The 24,306-nt window shown below is 42.0% G+C and overlaps 1 long non-coding RNA gene across 4 annotated transcripts in view; it reads right to left on the minus strand.

Moving 5' to 3' along the window:
• LOC116738438 overlaps window positions 1-24,306 on the minus strand; it is a 305,676-nt gene that overhangs the window by 166,640 nt on the left and 114,730 nt on the right. Inside the window, exon 4 of one of the 4 annotated variants that reach the window (XR_004344388.1) lies at window positions 2,153-2,363. The exons of the other annotated variants lie outside the window; for them this stretch is intronic. This is a non-coding gene — a long non-coding RNA (uncharacterized LOC116738438). The remainder of the gene's footprint in view (window positions 1-2,152; window positions 2,364-24,306) is intronic. 4 annotated transcript variants of the gene reach the window in all.

Consider the following 24,306-nt stretch of genomic DNA (forward strand, 5'->3'; position numbering starts at 1 on the left):
TTGGGGCTATGTTAACTTTTTCTGTCCTCTGTCATAATATTATTTGAAAGATCTTGACCATCTGGATAGCCTACAGAATATTGCATTAATCTACTACTTTGCTAATACCATCTTTATTTGTCTAGATGACAAATGGTTAGCGTAGAGTAGGTCTTGGTAAGACCTACTTTAGCATTTATGTGCCCCTTAGAAAGATCAAGAGGTCTTCCACATTAGTAAAATTTTGAGAGGTCTAGTGGTTAAGGGCATGCTGAAACATTCCGTCCAAAGTAAAAGTCAGATTATTTCCCATGTTTCTCCTACAAAGAACGAAACACAGTGCCTGTTAGACCTCTTCCTGTATTGAAGGCAGTATAGTACACACCTGGAAATAGAGAGAAGGCTGCCAGTTTTTAGACAGTACAAAGTAGGAAAGGCCCTTGCATAGCAGGTTAAGAATGCAGTGCAAATATCCTGAAAATCTTATGATGTTAGAGATGTCAGCTGTGGGCAAAGCTATCTTACAGAGTTTATGGCAAGCACCAAAGGGAGAATAACAATGCAGATGCCTGAGATCCTGGAGCAAGGCCATGGCACTTCATTGGAGAATCATACTTCTTGAAAAACTAAGTTTGTCATAATATTGATCTCTGATAGATACAGAATATTTCACCATGGGACATCAAGTGACCATGCCTCCAGAATGACCTATCATGAACTGGATTCTGTTAGATTCACCAAGTCATAAAGTCAGACAAGTCCAGCAACAATACACTTTAAGATGGAAATGTTACACCTGGGATAAATTACAAGCAGGACCAAAGAGGAAAAGCAAGCCAGGTGCATGGAGCCCAGACTCCAGTGTCATCTACCACAGATGCACACACACGGTTGTAAGGGGTAGGTAGGAGAGGTTCCCAAGGAACAACTGACTGAGGAGGAAAGGGCCTATGCAATACAAGTGGACTCATTCTGTGTCAAAGCTGAAAATGTGTGGATATACTATATCCTCGCTCAGGGTTGGCCTTGAAAAACATGAGAGAAAATATTCCTAATGGGTAGAACTTTTGAAAATGCCCCTGAGCATTTACTCTTCTGTGGCCTGAGAAGGGCTCCAGGACAATATATTCATACTCCCCCATGCCTAAGTGTCTGGATTACTGTTCAAGGTAAGAAACCAAGACCAGCAGAGGAGCTCCTGAGGTGAAAGAAAATAGTGGAGAAAGGAGAGGAAGAAAGTGGAGAGATAAATGGACTGAGATCTGAATATATACAGAGTCACAGACTGTGGTGAGGGACTCACATGGCTGGTCATGGACTTGGAAGACGAAAAATGAGAAGATCAGGGACAAGGTGGTTTGTGGGAATGGAAGGTGGTGGTAGCATAAAGGTAGACTCCACGCATGAAAATCTTTGTATTATATTTTAATGCCTAAAAGAGTTTCTATGGCAGTAGAGAGATCAAACAAGCAATCAGACAAAATTACTTGGCTAGGTGATGTCAGCCAGACTCTGTTACTGGTTACCCTAGTTTTACCATGATGGAAAGTTGAGCAAAGTGGCCATCACCACAAGAAGAGAGATTATTTGCCTTCGAAAACCATGGACTCCCACTTACTAAAGGTGATTGAGAAACTGTTGCCACTGAATGTCCAAACTACCAGAAACAGAAACCAAAGCTAAGTCCTTGATATGGTATCACTCCCCGAGGAAACCAAATGGACATCTGGTGGCGAGTTGATTACATTTGGCCCCTTCAACCTAGAAAATAGCAGACACTCATTCTGACAAAATAGACACATTTCTCAGATATGAGTGTGCCTTTCTTGTCCATAGGCACCCAGGAAGAAGTAACATCCTAGGGCCTACTGAGTGTTTCATCCACCACCATAGAGTCCTACACATCTTGAAATCAGACCATATGACCTTATAAAGCAAACAGAGTTAGAGAATATAAACCATGAGATCCACTGGTCACACAACATATCTCACCATCCACATACTGCTTTTCTGATAGTGTGTTGGGATGGTCTGCAGAAGACCTGACTAAACTCTTGTCTGAGAAGCAATACTTTATTGCAAGGATAGGGTACCAACTTCTAGGACACAGTAGAATCCTTGAACCAAATATCTGTGTAAGGGGTTCTATCTTCAATAGTGAGAACACATAAACCTGTGAATCAAGGAGTAGAAGTAGGAGTGGTCCAGTTATCATCACTCCCAATGACATACTTAGGAAATTTATGCACTCCATACTCCCAACGTTGGGCTCTGTGGGGTTGAGCAGTCCTGGTCACGCACGGAGGAACATTTCAGACTGGAATACATTGGATTTGAAGGTTATAGCTGCTATCTGACAATTTTTGGGTTCTTGAATTGAAGAACTAGAAAGAAAGAAGACAAGACACCATCTTGGCAGGCCATCATCAGAGGACTTTTTTTTTTTTTTTTTTTTTACACAGAGGGGATAGGCACGATCCAATAAACATCCTTCATGTTAAAATCTGTCTCAGAGTCTAATTTCTGGAGAACCTAATCTGGTCTTCAAAATGTTTTTTACAAACATTATCTTATTTACTCTTCCTAGGAACCCTGTGAGGAGACAAGGAAATTTTTATTTTATGGATAAAGAAGGGGCCCAGAGAGGTTAAGTGGCTTTCCAAAGTCTAACAGTTAGCTCATCAGTGACAGACCCACCAATGGCACCCTGGACAGTTGCCTGTCTCTCTTCTCATACAACCATATGCCTTTTCCCTGAGGAGGGGAGCCAAGCTGAGCTGTAATGTCATCCTTCTGCTGTGACAATGACATGCCTGGATCTTAAGACTCTGTCAAAGATGCTCTGGGAGATGTAGTCACAGCACCATCAAGGCAATTTATAACCAGTAGAGGGGAATGTTTTAATGATGTTGTTATGATATATTGGCCCTGTAAAGGCTTATTAAAAAGTAGACTATGCTAATAAAATGCAAAGGTTGTCACTTACAATGAAAAACCTGGTGATTTAGAAGTAGCGCCCAACTTCTGGATCATCTTTTAGACAATGAATAAATCAAAAGAAGCAAGGTGCCGTGTGCTAGGAATTGCACTATTGACTGTGATCTCCGTACTGGATATATCTTGTCATTGGGGATGACTGGCCTGCGAATATCTAGAATCCTTAAATGAACGACTTGATTTCTTGAAATAGTGCAGTGTGTGGGATGGTTCTTTCTCAGGATACCCCTTAGGGGCAACCTTCAGACTTCCCTGTGAGGTTCAGAGGTAGGAAACTATGAAGCTAAATGAATGAAGAAACACTGTGGTGGTCATAAGGATATCACTTGAAAAGCCTGTGCTTGGAAGGTCTTGAGCCTAAGCTGAACTTAATACCTTATGTGGTACTGTACACATCAAAATCTCTCTCTGGGGCCAGGGGCCCTGTCCCAAAGTGGGAAAACACCAAGATAATTATCAAGGCCAACACTGTACTGTGACTTTATGCTCTAATTCACAGCTTCTCCATTGTTTCCTTCTGGACTCAGCTGAACTGTAGCTTGGGGATAGAATCAGCAATGATTTCCAGAGTATGAAGCAATAAATCTGTTACCTAAGGTGACTGTGATACAACTTAAGAGACTTCCAGTTTCCTTATGTTATACAGATAACAAAGAGAGTTTAAGACTGGGACTGTGTCAGGGGCAATGGTACAGGGAGGTGATCTGGAACCTTGGTAAAGCTCAGTACAATGTATGGGACTTAGTATACCTAACTGTATAATGACAATAATAAGATCAACATCAGGGGCACCTGGGTGTCTCAGTTAGTTGGGCATCCAACTTCAGCTCAGGTCATGATTTCATGGTTCGTGAGTTCGAGCCCCACAGTGGGCTCACTGCTGTCAGCCTGCCAGTGCAGACCCTGCTTCACATCTTCTGTCGCCTTCTCTCTCTGCATTTCCCCAATTTACACTCTCCCTCTCTCAGAAAATAAACAATAAATTTTAAAAAAAAGTTCAACACCAGAGTACTCTTATGAGGGATTTAGTAAAGTCATTTATATAAAGGGCCAAGTATATAATTAGTGCTCAATGGACATTAATTCTGTCCCCCTATTTTTCCAGCTTTTTCAAAACTTTCAAGAGAGTTGTCTAAAACAAAATGAAAACCTTTATTTCCAAGCTCCCCAAGGATAATATAACAAATCAGAACCTGAACGCAGGCATATAACACCCTTGTAAGGATAATTTAAGTAAGTGGCAATGGTACCCCTGGTTAAGACAGAAATTATTATTAAATCTAAGCAAGAATAGATTCCTGGTAAAGGGACTAGTTGACTGCTTCCTAGTGTGATTTTAGGGCATGAGGAGAAACCAAGGACTACCAACTTTGATACCCCACTTTAACAATTTCCTGGAGCCAAAACGTCTATCTTTTATATTTTTCTTGTTTTTGCTAAAAGTAGAGATGTCCAGCATTCTTGTAAGGGACAACTAGTTGTATTATCATCATCATCATCATCATCATCATCATCATCATCATCATCATCTTTGCAATTGTAAGATCAGTTGGCAGTGACTTGGGATAGAAAAAGTGACTGAGAGTGACTTAACCAAGAAAGAGAACACAGTCTTAACATGGTTTCTCTCCTTTTGGCTGGGAATCTCCACAAACCACAGATACAAAGTGTGACAATGGATCAAGAATGTGGTCTCACGTGGGTGGGCATAGAAGCATCTGCTTTTCCACTTTCTACCTTTCTTCCATCAGGAGCAGTGGTTTTAATCCAATGTTTAGTCCCAAAGAGAGCAACCACATGTTAAGGACATGAAGAGGAAAATCTGCTTCCAGAGCCAGAAAACTGCCTGGGGACACCACAGACGATACCACTCTTCCCTGGGGAGAATATGAATCTAAGAGCCTGTATTTCAGCAGCAGCTGCAAATGGAGACACTGTGCCAATAGTGGGCTCTTAAAGAAGCCTGGCAGGAGAACTCTCCCACATAAGATTCTAAGGTTTCCAGATAGATGCCAATGACTGTTCAGGTATCCTAATTCAATGCTTAGCTACCTATTAAAACACAGATGTTCTTGAAAGAGTTGATACCAAAGAAGGTTCTGAAGGATCTTCTGCCCTGATGTGAAGGCAGGACTTGAAAGTAGGTTTTGTAAAGGAGGGAGAAGAAAGCTTGAGAAGGCTCATGCCTTGAAAAGAAAACATTTTAAGAGGCAAACATAAAATGTGAAGCAAACTCTGACCATGTCAGCATTTTTCTTAGGCTGGCAAGGCATTTGGATTATTCCCTTCGTTATTCCCATGGAAACAATTTATACTGCAATGGCTATTGCCTGGCCTCCATATGGATGGAAGAATGGAAAGGAAAAAAAGAGGACGCCCAGGAGCAGTGAGATTGAGATTAAGTAATGTACAAAGATAACATAGCTAGTACACTGGGAACCAGAGTTAAGATGTAGGTCTGTTACCTGATTCCTCATATGGAAAAATAACATATCCTTCAGTGAGATTTCACAATAATTAAATGAAGTAACATATACAAAATGGCACCTGGGCTAAAACACTACACAACTCCACACAGAATACAACATAAATGAAAGTTTATTTCAATATATTTTATTTCAAAATATTTATTTCAATATATTTTCCCAGAAGGCTTCTCTCAGCGTTTGGCATATAGTAGGTGCTCAGTAAATGTTATTATTATTTTTTTTCTTTTTAGGAAGGCTTTAGCCAGATTTGAAATAACTGCTTACCTTCTAACCATGATGGAAACAAAATGTATTAGAACTTCTCTTTTTATGAAGTATTTTTTTTTTTTATAAGTTCAGTATGATCTTACTCTTCCCCTACTGGTTAAACCATGTGAAGTCCATTTTATTTTCTGCTGTCTGCACGCTGACAACATGTTTGACACTCTTTAATTAATTAGTTCCCTTCCAGCCCCTGCATGCTGGGACCTGCTGGCCAACTCTGGCACATCTCCCAAGTTGGCGACCCTTGGGTGCTTCATGTCTGTTTTGTGACTGGTGTAACCTGTCAGCGCTTCTATTTCAGGAGCCTTCTTTTCACCTTTTGTGTCTGTCTTCTTCTTCCATGACAGGATCTGGCAGAACCTCATTCTTTTACAACGGGATTCCAAACAGTGTACTAAGTATGCAATTGCTTTTCTGATTACATCAAGAATAAAAGAGGTTTAATCCCACATCGAAAGCCAAGCTATATAACGACTGTTGACATTGGAACAGCAAACACTGGCAGAGCTATTAAGAGAATGGCAGATTGTGGGTAATATTTTCTCTTTGCCTTAGGGCGTCTTTAAGGGATATTGGGAGAGGGTATGTCTATGAGAATGTATCAGAAGACACCAGATTTGAGGGAAAAAATGCCATTTATAGAAGCCATCCTGCCATGGATATGGCAACCTTTCCTGAATTCTTCTCATACTCAGCTGCCATTTTGGGGCAAAATGAACACAGGTGGTAGATCAAGAAAGAGGAAAATCAGAAATTCTCTTATTCAGCTCCTGATTCATAAGCTTCTTCTCATTTAAGACTAGCTCAAAATTAAACTTTTCTGTGATGTTTTACTTCCCACAGGCAATAAGTGACTCTTTATAAAGCCCATAGTTCTTTGTACATATCTCTGTTTTGATTTTTTGTAATGCAAAATCCTTTTATTGTAATACTTGTTAACATGCCAGTGTCTCCCGCCATACTGTGAATGCTCTGAACCACAGATGTCTAATTGATATCTATATCCCTGGCACTTAGTAGTTCCTGACACATGGCATACACTTAATGAAGGCTGAATGAATTAATGGATGAATAAATGATTAACTGAATCCTGGATTGATAGTTTGTTCCACTTGTGATATGCCATGGACACAAAGGAAGTACGACACTCCAGTCAAACGACACTAGCACCATTCTGCTGTAGCTTAGGTGTCTGCTGTGAACCCACAGGAGAAGAAGTGTGAAGGCTCTCTAGGACTGTGATGTGGTGATGTGGTGAATCTTCTGCAGGATGGTCACTGACATGGACCCTCAACCAAATAGAACTGCATCTTTCAGTAGATGGGAAAATTATGCTATAGCTAGAAGGAATCATCAAGCCTTTGATGTTTCATTATATCGATGAGAAAAGTGAGCTCTACCGCTCTGGAAAGCAGTGTGGAGGTTCCTCAGAAAATTAAAAATAGACCTACCCCTATGACCCAGCAATAGCACTGCTAGGAATTTACCCAAGGGATACAGGAGTACTGACGCATAGGGGCACTTGTACCCCAATGTTTAGAGCAGCACTCTCAACAATAGCCAAATTATGGAAAGAGCCTAAATGTCCATCAACTGATGAATGGATAAAGAAATTGTGGTTTATATACACAATGGAATACTACGTGGCAATGAGAAAAAATGAAATATGGCCTTTTGTAGCAACGTGGATGGAACTGGAGAGTGTGATGCTAAGTGAAATAAGCCATACAGAGAAAGACAGATACCATATGGTTTCACTCTTATGTGGATCCTGAGAAACTTAACAGAAACCCATGGGGGAGGGGAAGAAAAAAAAAAAAAAGAGGTTAGAGTGGGAGAGAGCCAAAGCATAAGAGACTCTTAAAAACTGAGAACAAACTGAGGGTTGATGGGGGGTGGGAGGGAGGGGAGGGTGGGTGATGGGTATTGAGGAGGGCACCTTTTGGGATGAGCACTGGGTGTTGTATGGAAACCAATTTGACAATAAATTTCATATATTAAAAAAAAAGTGAGCTCTAGGAAAGTAGAATATAAAGTTCAATTTTATAAAATAGCTGTGTGATAGAAGATCTGAGAATGGAACCCATGTATCCTGAATAGTAGCTTCTTTTTATTGTAGTAAAATATACATAACATAAAATTCACCATTTTACCCATTTTAAGTGTAACTTACCAATGCCATCAGGGTATTAACACTGTGGGGCAACCATCCTCATTCTTCATCACCAGCATATTTTTATCATCCCAAACTAAGATCTGTATCCATTAAACAGTAACTTTCCATTCCCCTCAGCTCCTGGTAACGACTATGAATTTGACTACTTTAGTTATCCTACATAAGTGTAATTATATAATATCTATCCTGTTGTGTCTGGCTTATTTTACTTAGCATGTTTTCAAGGTTCACCCATGTTGTAGCATATGTCAGAATCTCTTTCCTTTTCATGGCTGAATAATGTTCTATTATATGTAAATATTACATTTTTGTTTATCTGTTCATCTGCTGACTGGCATTTGAGTTGTTTCCACCTTTGCGCTGTTGTGGATAACACTGCTATGAACACTGATCTAAAATATGTTTGCATCCTTGATTTCAATTTTTCAGGTATATATCTAGAAATAAAATTTCTGAAGAGGGCTTTCTTGATTATATCACGATGTCTCAAATCATAGGCAGGCTGGAGCCCATAATGTGACTCAGCTACTTTTTCTCTTAAACATTTAATAGAGAGATGACCTGATCTTGAATAACGGGTTGCAGCTCAGATAAGTTCTTCAAATATGTTCTGGATATGTGTTGTAAACCAGTCTCTTTTCTAGGTGCTAGGGATGCACAGGTGTGAAACATAGTACGAAGCTAGTATGACGACTGCAACCCATGAGATACGGGCAGTAATAGGGGGCACCAGGTGGAGGAGAGGAAGGAGCAATGCATCATACTCAGTTACAGTGGGAGGATTTAGGAAAGCTGGTCAGTGAAGTCTTCACAGTCAAAGAGATGACACGTGAGTAGGGTTTTTGAAGGACAAATAAAAATTCAACAGTAAAATTAAGGTTGAGAAACTGCATTCACAAAAATAAGAGTGGGCAGAGCCATGGAGTACAGTTTAATATGATTAAAATATAAAATGTGAGAAAAGAAAAAAAAGCAGAAAATGAGTCTAGAGAGCTAGATAGAGTCACAAAGTCATGAAGGGCCTTGAAAACCATGGTAGGGAACTGAAAGTTTACATTTTACTCTTTAAGCAAGGGCAGCTACTGAAGAATCTTAAAGAAAGAACATGGCTTCATGAGAATGGCACCTTAGATAGATCACTCTGGCCTCCATGGGAGCTGTTGTAAGAGTAGGAGGGGGTCTAGTAAGAATAAAGACTAACAATCTGACAAACAGAGAAAGGTCTAAGTTGAGATGGTAGATATAGGATTTGGTGGCTGGCTAACAGATTACAGGAGAAGAAAGGGAAGTTGGAAGGAAAAATAGTTAAAGGATAACCCCAAGGCTAGTGGCCTAGTAACTGGGCTGCTGGGTAGAGCCATTCCTTGGGGTAACAGGATAAGTCTTAAATGAGGTTAAATCAATTCAGTTTGGGGCATGTTGACTATGGGGTATCTCTCAAGTAGAGAAGATTTATAAGAAGTTGGAGGTTAAAGATATAAATATCAAGCTCAAATTAGTCCATGTGTGAGAAACAAATAACCCTCACTACCCTTTACAGCAAGAAATTAATACAGGGAATTAAGTGTTTGTGAAATCATTGGAAAAGCTGGAGGAGTCGACTCTAAATTGAATTTCTAGGAATAATGCCCAGAAAATGGCTGCAGAAATAACGTGCTAGGAAAACTACAATCACTATCATAATTAGAAAGCTCAATCAAGTAATCAGGAAACCACTACAGTCACTGATAAAACTGCCTCTTGACATAGAGGAAGTCAGTGACTAAACGCTACAAACCCAATGCTTCCAGGATGGTGCCTGCCAGCAATAATGATCAAAAGCAGTAAACATGACTCTGGCCTCACTTTTGCCTTTAAAAAAAGTACATCTTTTCTTGATTGTGCTGGTGGTTGCACATTCTGTAAATGCACTAAAAGCCATTGGATTATACACTTAAAAAATTTTTTTAATGTTTATTTTTGACAGAGAGAGAGAGAGACAGAGCATGAGCAGGGGAGGGGCAGAGAGAGGGGGAGACACAGAATCCGAAGCAGGCTCCAGGCTCTGAGCTGTCAGCACAGAGCCTGACACAGGGCTCAAACTCACAGACTGCGAGATCATGACCTGAGCCGAAGTTGGACACTTAACTGACTGAGCCACCCAGGCACCCCTGAATTATACACTTTTAAATGGGTGAATTGTATGGAATTGAATTATACCTCAGTGAAGACATTGAAACCCCTTGCATATTTTCTCATTGGTGAAACTTATTCTGTACCCGGAAACCTAGCTGCAAGGGAGCTGGTAATTTTTAGCTTTCCAGCTTTTATTGTAGGGGAAAATAAAATAGAGGTTGAAGTGAATGCTGAGCACACTCATCTCTGGTTTCCGTCCAGTGGGGGTGGGTGAGTTTTCCTAATGAAAGTTTACCAAAAAAGGGAGAGAAGAGAAAGGGCAAATGAATATTTAGAATGTCAGTACTTCAAAGAAGAGAGGTAAAAATATCCAAGAAATGAAACTGACAAGCATGATCAACACGGTCAATCGAGAAGCAGAAATACACTGTTGTGGAAGCCAAACATAAGACTGAAGAGGAGGGAGGTGACAGAGGTAATGGATGTAGCATGAGATTGAAGGAGGAGGAAAATCAGAGAGGTAATGGACACAGCATCACTTCTTAGGTAGGTAGGCTGGGCAACTCAGTTAACCTCTTGAATCTCAGTTTCTTCACCTGGGGGTGGTAACATTTAACATTCGCTCCTCCCACTTAGCCTTTCTTATAGATCAACCGGGACAATGCAGGTAAAACTGAATTGGAAATTGTAAATCATTCAATGAATGTTAGTTGTGATTGTTTTTACACAATCACAACTGTGAAGCCTCTGCCGCTAATATGCACCTTTATATTAGATATAACTGAACAAAAGGTCTTCCCACGCTAATTTGGCCATTTTGCCTCAAAAGAGATGAAAAGCAACTGCTCCCAGCTATCCGTATGCCACCCATGTGTGTCCGCGAAGACTGTCATAAAGCATTCTTCTCCGCCAACATACTACTGCAAGAATCTGCAAACCGATTTACAGACTGACTACTTCCCCCAACAGTCCGCTGTGGCCATGGTTGGGTGGAAGACAGGTTCACAGTGCCAGCAGATGCATGGAGCTTGGCTCTCTCATGCTCAACTCCCTCTGATCCCCCTCACCCCTTCCTGCCATGTCATTTACCGACTCTCAAATATCGACAGCCTGTGTGCTTAGGAGTGGGATTCCAATCATCCCACTTCTTAAGGCACTCGGTTGCATTTGTAACACACCAGCTGTTTCTGAGAACACATTCTTAATATAGGAACAGCAAGAAATTCCTCTGTAGCTGTCCCAAGCCATGCTAGAGTGCTACCATGGCAGTGACATCTTGTGGAAGAATAAAAATCAAAGCTGTATCTTTGGGGAAGTTGGCAAGTGTCATTCTCTGAATGTCTCTTTCCCCTTGAGTTTGCTCTGTCACAGGATGGCAGGCCTAAGTACTACTTGGAATACAGAGTCAGATAAGGTGGGATCTGCCCAGAGTCAAACATGGTGCAGAAAAATCATATAAAGCCCAAGCAACACATCCACGGGGCATGAAAAATCAACAGTGAGGATTCTCAACTGAGGAAAGACCCTGCTTGTCAGAAGTCCTATACAGGCTGGTCATCATGCACTTACCGTTTCAAAGCCATTGTTATATAAAGCAAATTAAAGTGGATTTTTTTGGGGGCGGTCTGGAAATATGGATCTGTTTTTTCATTACAGATGGTCAGAATGCACCACTCATCTTAAGGGTAACTTGACATTTGTTGATCTTTCATTAGGGGAAGTATGGTATTTAAGAGCACGGACTTTGGAGCCAGGCTGTCTTAGATGATTGGATTCCTGGATCTGCTGCTTCCTAGCTATGTAAACTTAAGCGAATTACATGACCTCCTAGGCATCAATTTATCTTTTAAAGGAATAATTCATACAAAGTGCTTAGCACAATGATTGGCCCATATTAAGCCTACTACAAATGTAAGCTATTATTACTCTTACCTGTAATTTTGCCCTAAGAATGCTATAGTATCTTTCAAACCATTGTATTTAGTTATTTATAGTACATAGGAAAGAGGAGATGTTCTCCTTAAGATTATTAAGGTTCTCAACTGGACAGAATGGAAGCAAGAGACTGTTTAACACAATCTTACTTCTTCTGAACACTTCTTTGCATTATTATTTGCAAAATGTCATGTACTTCTGGGAGTATTTATCCAGACTGGTGGTCCTCCCTGTCCTCTTTGGTGAGGTGAGCTTACTCAACAAAAAAAGCACCAGCGATGGAGAAAGAAAAAGTCCATTAGTAACAAAGGATGGGGAAAGGATGTTAACGTTTATCAGAAGATGAAGTTCCTGTACTGTTTTTCACACACCAAAAAATCACTGATTTTATCATATAAAACAAATAAGTCCCAACACCTCAGTGGTTTGACAAAATAAGGGTTTATTTCTTATTCATGTGACAATCCAACATGGCACAGTGTATGAGTATGTGATGGGGGTGAGGAGGGGTAGAGGGAAGAAGGGAATAATGTTCTATGTTGTCATTCAGGAACCAGGCTCCTTGTGTTATGTGACTCTACATGCTTTAGGGCCTCATTTTCCTCTGCACCCATCCAGTAGAAGGGGAAAGAGAGTATACGCAGGACCACATGAGACCAGACCTGAAAGCTGGTCAGAAGATAATCACAGCGTTCTACTTTACTGCAAGGGAAGCTGAGAAACGTGTTTCTAGAAGGCAAAGGAAACAGTTTCTGAACCTGCTAGGGTGCTTGATCCCTTTTACTGCTTACCCAGATATTTTGTCTTTGGCCTCTCTTTAAGAGAAAATTTCCCTTTGAGATCTGCAAGCTTTTAGCCACTCCTTCCAAACGGCTCCACATCTTAAAAATTAATAACCTTGACTGGAGTGTCAAAACTTAAAGAAAACTTGATTTTTTTCCCTTTAGTGTTTCAGATCATTCTAACAGTGAGTCTAGTACCAATTTAGAAAATGATGTACCAAAGTTATAGTTGCAGGCACCTCCATAACCATTGGCATCAGGGGAGGGGGCAAGATGAACATTGATGTTAATGTTCATCATGTTCTTTTAGGTTCTGAGATTACCCCCTGGATTCTAAAGGACACAGTCTCCTAATGGTACACACATTTTTTAAATTAATAATCCACATTTAACTATATAGTTGCAAGTATGTATTTCTGCTTGGTGATTTGAGCACATCTTCACTGATGTAGTCTTCATACACACCGATCTGCTGGCTCACAAGAGCCAACAGCCCCTCCCGCACACAAGACAGCAGAGCAGAAGGAGGAGGGGGAGGTATAGAAGTAAATGAGTGTCTCAGTATCTTGTCTACCCTTAGGCAAGCTGGAACAATGCAGACATGTCAGGAGTAGTGAACTGAATTCAGGCAGCATCTCCAAGAACAAGGACAGGGCACCATGAGGAAGGACAATGGAGTCTTTGGATCTCCATGTTTCAGAGCCTGTGCTAGAGGCAAGCTGGAGATTAAACCTGGCTTAACATTTCATATGCATATCTCCTCTTCTCTCTTCAGAAAGTGACTTTGTTGTGGTTTTGCTCCCTAAGTGGGCACTGAACTGAGTGGCAGCATCCAGGCCCTAAAAGAGCTGAATTCCTACCGGAGAATGAATGCAGAGTCGGTGCCTTGCAGGGCAGGGCTTAGTTACCTTGCCCTCACCTAGCATGTGTCCATCGGACAACACCCCTCGGGACTCATCTTAATGTGGATTCTATTTCTCTTAGCAAAGCTGCACCAGATTTGAGATGAAAAGGAATCAACAAGAGACACAAGCCTTTGTAGGAAGTCTCTGTTTTTGCTAACAGCAAGCCCTCTCGCCATCTAAGACAGATCGTCTTACGTTCCCCATTATCTCCCCAAATCACACCTAATCTCTGGGCCTTCTGCCCGACCTCTCTCTGTCCTATCCACCGTCTGGAAAGCGGCTGCCTAGACTGCGGCTATGCAGACACAGTGAAGTCGCCACCACTCTCCCCACTTTCAGCATGCCAGATCTCTAAGAACCTGCCTGTGTTGTGCGCTTCCGTGCATGTAGATAATGAGGAGGCCATGGCTCATCCAGCCCAGCCTGCATTTTTCAGTGCTGCAATGCAGAGAGAACCGGCAGTTATTGGGGTAGCCAACCTCCCCAGCCCCTGACATTCTTTGCTCCTCTAGGAGACAGTAATACATTACAGGTGTTATAACTTTTCCTCAGAATCAGACTGCCTGGGGAACTGTAAATCTAAATCATGGCTGCCCTCAGGAAACCCGTGGGCCTGTAAACACAGTGAAATGAGTGAGATGAAAGCATCTGAGGGAGAAAATGAATTTCTGGCATCCCACTGAAGTCTATTTCATTTTTACAGTCTGGTCACCCCCCTGGAGTAGGGGCAGTGCCTAGGAGGGATAGGCTGCTTCCTGACTGACAGCTGACAAGTGTGGCTCCTCCTGGAGGCCTCGGTTCCGGGGCCTAATCAAGAAACAGGAGCCGCAACAGATTCCGAGCGTCCCCGGCTCAGCTCGGAGTGCCGCCTCAGATGCTGCCAAGGCCACGGCGGGCTTTCTTTTTGGGAGGCTGGGCCTGTCTGAGCAGGCATTTGTAATCAAGGCCATCCTTCAATCCCAAGGCAGAGCACGGCGTTTGAGGAGGGATGTGTGAGAGGGAAGAGAAGGGAAGAGAAGGGAAGAGAAGCGACTTCACTGAGAGTCCGCAGTCACCTGCAGAGGGCCGGCAGCTGGCCAGAAGAAGACGGCTCAGGGTCATGGGCTCCTCACCAGGCCGGAGCAAAGCACAACATGAGGGCCAGGAAGCAATCATAACAATCGTGGCAGTAACACTTACAACAGTATTTTTAACGTGGCCATCTGAACTTCCCAGCGGCCAAACCGGATTCTTCAGCTATAAATACAGAGCAGACGCCTCGAAAGAGAGCACCAATGAGAATGCTGGGTCACTGTGAATGCAGGACAACATTTGGACCCACCTTCCCCCTGATTTCCAATAATGTCAGTTTTTCACATGAATCTAAGCGCACTGCCTTTGTGGCATGGACTGACTGATGGATTAAATGGTTGACTGAGGTCATGAGGAAAGAGTTAGTTCAGTGTCCTTCTGATTACAGATGGGTGAAATGCCAAATGCTTAGGATATGAAAATGAAGTCACTTCTATTCCCGTAAAATTCCACAGAGGAATCCAAAAGCGATGCTTGAGTTCTCAGTAAATCCCCCAAACTCACATTTTACATGCTTTTGGCAATGACTGCAAAACTGCAAAAGCCTGTTTTTAGAAAATCACCTAGACTAGTCTGTAGTGTAAATAATATTTTAAAGCGGTGGAAATAACGTCTTGATATTTCAACTTGCAGATTGTTGCTGTAGAGGCAGTAGCGTGTCTACTTTCCTAGATGACTCAGTCATTTTGTCCTTATCCCTCAGAATACAATGTGCTTATGTCACAACGCATTACAGTGAATACATTTTATAACCACACCCAGTGTTCACATTTGCTTACATGCATCTTACCTCCAACTGCAAGGGCAGTTACTCCCATTTCACAGATGATGCTACTGAGGATGACACCAAAAGTAACAACTCCAATCACAAAGAATATGACATGATTTTAACATGAGTCTGACTGCAGATGCTAAATCCTTTTCACCAATACTTCTAAATTAATATTCATTTCTCTGAATACAAATTAGAAGCCAGATTAGAGTACATGCAAATTTCAATATCCGGTGTGGGCAAGACAAACATTTTTATCCCCTGGGGTCAAGGAATCATTCAGATTCCTTTTATTTTTTATATTTTTTATTATTTTTATTTATTTATCTTGACAGAGAGAGAGCATGAGTAGGGGAGGGGCAGAGAGAGAGAGATTGAGAGAGAGAGAGCGAGCAAGAGAGAATCTCAAGCAGGCTCTGCAGGGTCAGAGCAGAGCCCGATGTGGGGCTTGGACTCATGAACCATGAGATCATGACCTGAGCTGAAACCAAGGGTTGGATGCTTAACCAACTGAACCACCCAGCTGCCCCAGATTCCTTTTATTCTTTCTAAATGTTTATTTATTTATTTATTTTGAGAGAGAGAGAGAGAGCATGCACATGAACGGAGGAGGGGCAGAGAGAGAGGGAGAGAGAATCCCAAGTAGGATGGGCACTATCAGCACAGAGCCCAATGCAGGGCTCAAACTCACAAAATGTGAGATCATGGCCAAAGCTGAAATCAAGAGTCTGATGCTTAACCGACTGAGCCACACAGGCTCAGATTTCTTTTAAATTCAACTTGTTTTTCCAGCTTCTTCTAATACCTACAAACATGCAGTTTCTAAAGCAAAATAACATTTCTGTCATGAAGAGAAAACCTAGGTAATAATAATGATTGCTGATATTATGGAACACCAGCTAGGTGCCCGGCTGTTCTAGGAGCTTCCCATGGATTAATCATTTAAATCCTCAGGTATTCTTTCAGATACAGCAAACTTGCATCAAAGTAATTATAATTTGTTTTTATTTTCATGATCAAATTGTGTGTCACATATTTTCAAATGCTTCAACATACCAACAGAGCATTGGAAGTGTCCTATAATTATCGTCTCAAGGTTATGTGCTGACAAGAGTGGTGTTTCCCACAGAGTGGTTAGGAGAAAGTTCAGATTTACAGACATCACAAAATTGTCACCTCCGACACGTTGCTCGGTCTGAAAGTTATTTTCTATTTATTCTACAAGTCAAACTATGGGAAGGTGAAATAAATGCCTGAAACCTTCCAGGGATCATTCCCTTGTCTGCAGGGACTAATATTAATTCCAGGTACATGTTCAAATGAATGAGCAAATATGTCATTGGGACGGAGGCTGAGAACACACAATGTCTACCCAGTGTTGTTCTTTCTCTCCTCTTCTCTCCGTTTGTTTCCTTACTCCTTCTGGCTTTCTCCCTTCCCCATTCTTGGTACCAAGAATCAAAATCACTCCTATATTTCAACTATAAAATTGATGGGGGAGAGTTTTCTGAGAAAGCTCTGCACAGTCTTCTAATAAGGAGGGAAGGAGGGAGAGAGAGAGAGAGAGAGAGAGAGAGAGAGAGAGAGAGAGAGAGAGAGACCACATCATTTCAGGCAAATGTCTATAATTTCCTGCCAGGCCAGTTCCCAAAACTGGCAAGAGTATCATTCCAGAAAGGGTTCACATCCTTCCAAACCCATTTTCCTGTTTACAATTAGAATCAATTGTCATCAAACTGGAACTTCTCCGAGAGCATGGAAAGCTGGTAAAGCTGGTAAGAATAGTTTACAGTAAGTCTTCACAGGTTAGTCCAGAACTGCTATTGACTTTCCCTGAGAATATGTGAGAAGGGAAGCACCAGGAGATGATGGAAGTCTATGGAAACTGCTGGAAATAAAATGCAAATGGAGTCACCCGTGATTGTCTTCCTTATTTTAAGTCATTCTTTTTATAAAGAGAAGTTTACTCGTAAAGGCTGGTAGATTTCTGTGATTTGTTTAAAAGCTTTGACTGGTTACTTAATTTAATATTTCATCCTTGTGTTACATCATCTACAGAGCTTTATACAAAGGGGTAAAGAAGATGCTTACAAAGATGCTTGATATATAATTTGAGGATGGGTAGAAGTAAGAAAGAAGAAAGAATCACTCTTTGCCTCTTATTTCAAAGATGCCAAAGGGAACTTGAAAGAAACTTGTCAAAATCTGCAATAATTTAAGTCAAACAATAAATTCTGTTCAAAGTTTGACTTACCCCCAAATATAGAACCTATAGTACTCAGGTCAACATCACAGATTTTTTTTCCTTGAAATTTCTAATCAGAATAATGCTTTATGGCTGAACGCCTCAAGATGTGTTTGAGATCCTGATGAAAAGCTTTACAGGCAGATGTTATGGCTTGTCAGGTCAAAAGCAATATTTTTTGTTTCTTTTCTGCTGAAAAAAGGATCTGCCTCTAACATTATTAAAGTCTGATAGGAAAAGTGTGTTTTTAAAACGTGTCTCTACCTTTAGAGAATTCCAGACACTAATGGCTTTAAAGTAATTCTTACACACTTTAGAATAAATGACATCCTTAAAAAATGTCTGACTTGGTATTTACATGTATTCATATTCCCCAAGCTTCCTGTCTAGTTTGTCAATGCTCGCATATGTCCTTAAGAATAATGCTTTAAAAGGAGAAAAATTGCAGTGCCAGAAAATGTAAAAATCAAAAGAAAAAGCCCCTATTTCACCCATACATATGCACCCCTGCCAAAGTTAATGGAATTTATCTTTATGCCAGTGGCTTTTTCATGGTGAAATCCCTGAAATTTAAACTGGGATCCTCGGTCTGTTGATTTCTATCTCTGCCTCATAAATGCCAAGGGATGTTCTAATGAACAACGTGCTGCAAAATCAGCGTGCACTGGGACTGGTAGGAGGCAGACTTGCCCTCTGCGAGGCAGTCCTGGTTGCTGGGACCTGCTGGGCTCTCTTGCATGCATGTGGCAGCATTTCCAGTCCTTGGTATCACTTGCAGTGCTCTGCCTCGTCAGTCTTGACTGGCAGATTGAGAAGCCAGGCAGCTGCAATCTGTACACCTTTCAGGTGGAGGAACAGAGATTCAGGAATATAGAGCATGTCCCTGACAGGCTATGAACACACACAGGCAAGAGCAGAAAGGGGACAGCCTGTGTTCCTGTACAACCTGAAGAGGAAAAGTGTCCCTGAGTCTTCGTCTAAGTAGGTTGTCCTTGGCATGTTAGGAGTTCCCCGAGGATCCAGGTTCTTCTCCTATCCTATTACACATCGCTGTTGTCCCTCTTGATTGCAATGCTTGTAATTCTCTCTCTCTCTCTCTCTCTCTCTCTCTCTCTCTCTTTCTCTCCTTGCCTGCAAGGAGCTATGTCCAACTTCCTGTTTAAGTTTCCAGGAGCCCTTGTAACCAGCTCTCTTGCTGTGTCCTCGCATGGCGCAAGGGGCCAGGGAGCTCCTTGAGGTATCTTTTATAAGGACACTAATCCAATTCATGAAGGCTCCCACCTCATGACCTAAGCACCACCCAAAGTCTCCACCTCCTATTACCACCACCTTTGGGGGTTAGAATTGCAACATGAACATTTGCAGAGGGGCATATTCAGACCAGAGCATTCCACCCCTGCCCCCCTATTGTTCACATTCTTTTCACATGCAGAGTACATTCACTCCGCTCCAATAGACCCCAAAGTTTTTAATGTGTTCCAGCATCAACTCGAAAAGTCTCAGTGCAAAGTGTCATCTGAATATCACCTAAGTCACATAGGGGTGAGACTCAAGGTAGATTCATCCCGAGGCAAACTTGCTCTCCAGGTGTGAATCTGTGAACTCAAACAAGTTATGTGCTTCCAAAAATACAAGGGTGGGTCAGACACAGGGTAAGTATGCCCACTTCAAAAGGGAGACAAAGGAAAAAAGAAGGGGTGTCTAGCAAGTCCAAAACCTGAAGTCCCACTGTGGGGGAGGGGTTCCCCTGCCGTAGCTTTGTGTGGCCCACCCCATGGCACCATTGGGCACAGCTCATTCTCCACCTCTCACAGGTTGGAGCCCTTTTTGAGCTGGACTCCTAGGCATCTCAGCAGGGGCCCCTCCTCCACAGCTCTTGCAACTCTGTGCACCTGCAGAAAAGGCACCACACTGATGGTGCCAGAGGTTACCACCTGTGTCCTCCAGAAGGCCAGCCACTGGGCCAGCATGGTACCTGGCCTGTCCCAAAGAGAATATGGAGCAGCTTCTGAGCATGGTACTGGAATGTGAGTAGCTGGGCCAGTAATGTGAGGCAGCTTTGAAATCACTCTGCCCAGCAGGCCCTTACACTTTGAACCTGTGGTCAGAAGGTGAACCTAGGATCTCTCAAATGCCTTCTGGGGTCATTCTTCTGACTGGTCTGGCTTCTGTTCAGATGACTGACTGATCTCAAAAAGTCATTTGGCCACACCTTTATCCTCTCCCAAACACACTTTCTTATCTCTTTCAATATGGATAAGCTGAGAGTTTTCCGAAATTTCAACTCCTGTTTCTCTTGTGATTAACAATTCGACCTTTAAATCATTTCTCTCTTCTCGCATTTTCCTATGAGCATTCAAGAAAAGCCAGGCTGCTCCCTCAACACTTTGCTTAGACATTTCTTCAGCCAAATACCCCAATTCCATTGCTCACAAAATCTATCTTCCACAGAACACTAGGACACGAACACAATTCAGCCAAAGTCTCAGCCACATTATAACAAGGAGCACTTTTCCTCCAGTTTCCAATAACATGCTCCTCGTTTCCCTCTGCACCCTCATCACAGTGACCTTGCCCATCCATATTTCTACCAACACTCTGTGCAGAATTACTTTGGTATCCCCTGCAAAGAGTGAGGCTTTCTCTACAGCTCTCCTCTTTTCCTAAGCCCGCAGGAGAATCCCCCTTAACAGTACAGTCATGCTAAGGTGGGCCTTTTCTACCAACATCTCCAAACTTTCCCAGTCTCTGCCCATTGCCAGGTTCTAAAGCCACTTCCACATTTTTAGGCATTTGTTACAGCACCGCGCCTCTGCTGGTACTAATTTTCTTAGCCCCAGGCGTTAGGACACGGGCATGATTGTGCCATTCAACCCACGGTACTGACTATTTCATGTTCGGTGCCCAGCATGGTGTCTGGGCTGTAGTTAGTGATCCATAAACATTTGTTAAAAGGACAAACAAATTCTTCTGGCCCCCTTTTCAGAGTTTTCTTCCTATTTTGCTTCTATCTGAGCGTCTTGCCACTGGCCTGACACCACAGGCTAAATCTCTTTTCCACCATCTATTTTTCTACTTCCCCATCAGCAAAAATATTCCATGTTCTCTGCTTCAAGCTAAGAGCGTTGGGAAGTGTCTTTATAGATCATGACGGTTGTGATAATTCCGAAAATTCTGTCACAGAACAATATACTTAAAATACAGTTTAATTTTTTTAAAGCAAACGCTATGCCCACCGTGGGCCTCAAGGTCATGATCCAGAGATCAGGAGTCACATGCTCGACTGACTGAGCCAGCCAGGCAGGCACCCCTTAAAATATATTTTAAAATAGAAGGAGTGGGGTGCCTGGTGGCTCAGTCAGTTAAGTGTCCAATTTCAGCTCAGGTCACGATCTCGCAGTCTGTGAGTTCGAGGCCCGCGTCGGGCTCTGGGCTGATGGCTCGGAGCCTGGAGCCTGCTTCCGATTCTGTGTCTCCCTCTCTCTCTCCCCTTCCCCACTCATGCTCTGTCTCTCTCTGTCTCTCAAAAATAAATAAATGTTAAAAAATTAAAAAAAAAAAAACAAAAAAACAGAAGGAGTATGGACATGTTTAGGTTTTGCGAACACCGTGTTTTGCCAAAACCCGATTTTTAAAGGCTAGTGTCTCTCAACACCAGTTCATGAAATAAATTAGTAACAGTAAAAATGTGAGAAGGACTTCATTTCAGACTAAGGGATAAGCAGCAGTTTTATAGAGACAGTTGCAACATGGCCCATGAAAATACAGGGATGCGTTAGCACTCACCTGCCTGTCCGTGTTCAGGAGCTACTAATTTAGTACAACTCCTCCAACTCACAGATAGAGGAAACAAGGCCCAATGTATGAAAATGACTTTTCTAAGGTCACAGAGCTGAACAGGGACAAATATCACAATTCAATTAATGGCAACCACTATTTTTCTACTCATGATTGTTCTAATAACAGCACCGGGTAATAGGCACCTGCTGTCTGTCCATTACACACAATGTGCTGTGTTAACACAAAGCCTTTATTCCATCCACCATAATAATGATCACAATACAAGCTAATGTTTGAGCTCCCACTTAGCCACAGTACTAAGTGCTTTACAGGCAATATTCTCTTTCATCTTCTCAACAGTCCTACAAGGTAGCAACAACTATTGCACCCATTCACAAATAAATAAAGAGCAGCCCAGAGAGTGTAAAGGTGACGGCAGGCTGTGAGTGGCAGAGCTGGAGAGAGAATCTGGGCCAGTTTGAATCCAAAGCCCTTTGTTTTAATCATGATGCTCAACTACTCCCTTCTTCTTCGACAACCTCCTCTCCATGGGCTCTTTCCTCTCAGCAATGAAAAACATCTAAGCATTTTCCTTTGCCCCTTCTTCCTACCATAGGAAGGAAGACTTCTTCCTACCATAGACTTCTTCCTACCATAGAATTCTGCCTGCAGTGGCAATTTCATGTCAGAGAAGATACTTTGCCGAATGGCTAGAATCTGGGCTTCTAGGTGCGGAAGCCCCAGAACGGAGTAGCAAGAGGTGTCTGACAGAATTCTTCACATCTCCGCCTCTGAAACCCACAGGGGCCCCAAGTCTCTCACAGCCACCCCGTGAGGAACCCCTTGGTCTCTCTCTTCACGCAGCTCTTACTTTGCCCTATGAAGAACTGAATCCAAAAGATTCTTTGAATATATCAAGAAGCTGATCTATGCCATGTAATTTCATACGTAATTCTTGCTTACCTTTATTACAGCTCTTCAAAGTGGTTTTTAATCCCCACATTTTAGAGGCCCTGACTATAATAAGAACAAATTTTTACTATGCAGCACTATTACCTAAGACCCAGAGATTTTACTTGAAAGGCAATACATCCCAGTGGCCCAGTGGCTAAGGGTATGAGCATTAGCACCAAATGCCTGAATCTTGCCTTTGTTATTAGCTGTGCAACTCTGAGCTAATTATTCAATCCATTCTGTGGCTTGGTCTTCTCAACTGTAAATTGAGGATTATGATGATGATAATAAAAGCACTCAGTAAAAGACAGTGTTGTGACAAATAAGATAATTCACCTAAAGGACTTAGAACAGTGCCAGGACTAGTAAATTTTCAATAAAGATGAGCTGGTATCATTATATGAATTATCCCGTTGGATCCTAAACTCTATAACCATCATTAACCGTATTTTCCAGGGAGCCTGAGTGACTTATCTAAAATCACACACTAAGTAGGTCAGAGCACAGGGATCCCTATTGATCCCCCGAAGCCACCTGAGTCACAGTCCTCTTTCTCTTCCCATATGTCACAGCTATCTTAAAAAGCAACTGACTACCCCTTGAGTAGCAGGTAATATAAACACAGAGCCAGGGGTACCTTTTTAAATAATAATAATTATATTATTAATAAATATATTATCTCAAATGGGGATTCAGAGCATAAATGTAATGTATTGAGGTCAATTAGTAGATTAAACTAAATGCATTAACTAAAGTTAGTAAGATCACATTTCAAACCAGACTCTTAAAATGGGCTGCCTGATTCCAGTTCTGCCCCCAAGAGTTTTGTTTTGTTTTTTAGCAGTTTGCCTTTTAGTGACACATGGAGCTTTCTTTCTTGAAGCGGAGCAAGGGTACTTTGAAAATACAAGTAGACAACAAATGTAGCACAGCACAACTACAAAAAGAGAACTTCAGCCGAAGACCCGTAAAATGGCAGAGATATTAAAAGTGGAAATCAAATAGAAATTAAAGCAATAACTGAATTCAATGCTTCTAATTCAAACTTCTAAGATTGCCCCATGGAGAGTTCTAACTACCATTTCCCCACTCCTTATTGCAGTCAAGGAACAGTGCTGTGAGGGAACATTTTACATTTTCCTGTGAGGACCATTTTGTATTTTTGTCTGCGATGCTCCGTGACCGGTTGGACCCCACAGATCCTCCACCCCCATTGCCAGTGCAAAGGAAGATGTTTTAACTTTGCAGTGTTCAGAACTAAGGGAAGTTCTTGCACTTAGAGAAGTCAGCCATCCCAGCCTCTGGCAAGATATAAAGTGCAGCTAAGGAAATCACTATGTGAATGACACACAGTTTGGCCAGTGAGGGAGCCAAAGGAGTATCTTGGTGTACAAAGAATGGTCTGTGCCAGGTATCTTTCTGCAAAACCAACTGGTAGGAGAGGAGGGCACCTGCAGGACTTAACCCACTCAAGGACAGATCAATGTGCTGCTTATCTCTCTGTTCCCTGCACACAGCAGGGTGCGGCAGGATAGATGAGGCACAAACAAGTGATGGAGGCTAAAAGAACATCAGTGACCATGGTCAATGGTGCAGAGTCTTCAAACTTAACTCTTCCACTGGCTACTAATCATGTCCTTAGCAATATCTGGTCTCAGTGAGTCTCAGTTCCCTCATTTAAAAAATGGATCGTAATTGGGATATCCATCTCACAGAAGGATTGTGATGGTTTAAGTAAACCGGTGATGTAGAAATTCCTTGGCACGTTGCATTATAAGAAATTTGATTATTTTAATTATTAGGTGATGGGGCTCCAATGTGGAAATGTGATTAACTGAATAA

This window comes from Lynx canadensis, chromosome D4 (assembly GCF_007474595.2).
Source record: "Lynx canadensis isolate LIC74 chromosome D4, mLynCan4.pri.v2, whole genome shotgun sequence".
NCBI lineage: Eukaryota > Metazoa > Chordata > Mammalia > Carnivora > Felidae > Lynx > Lynx canadensis.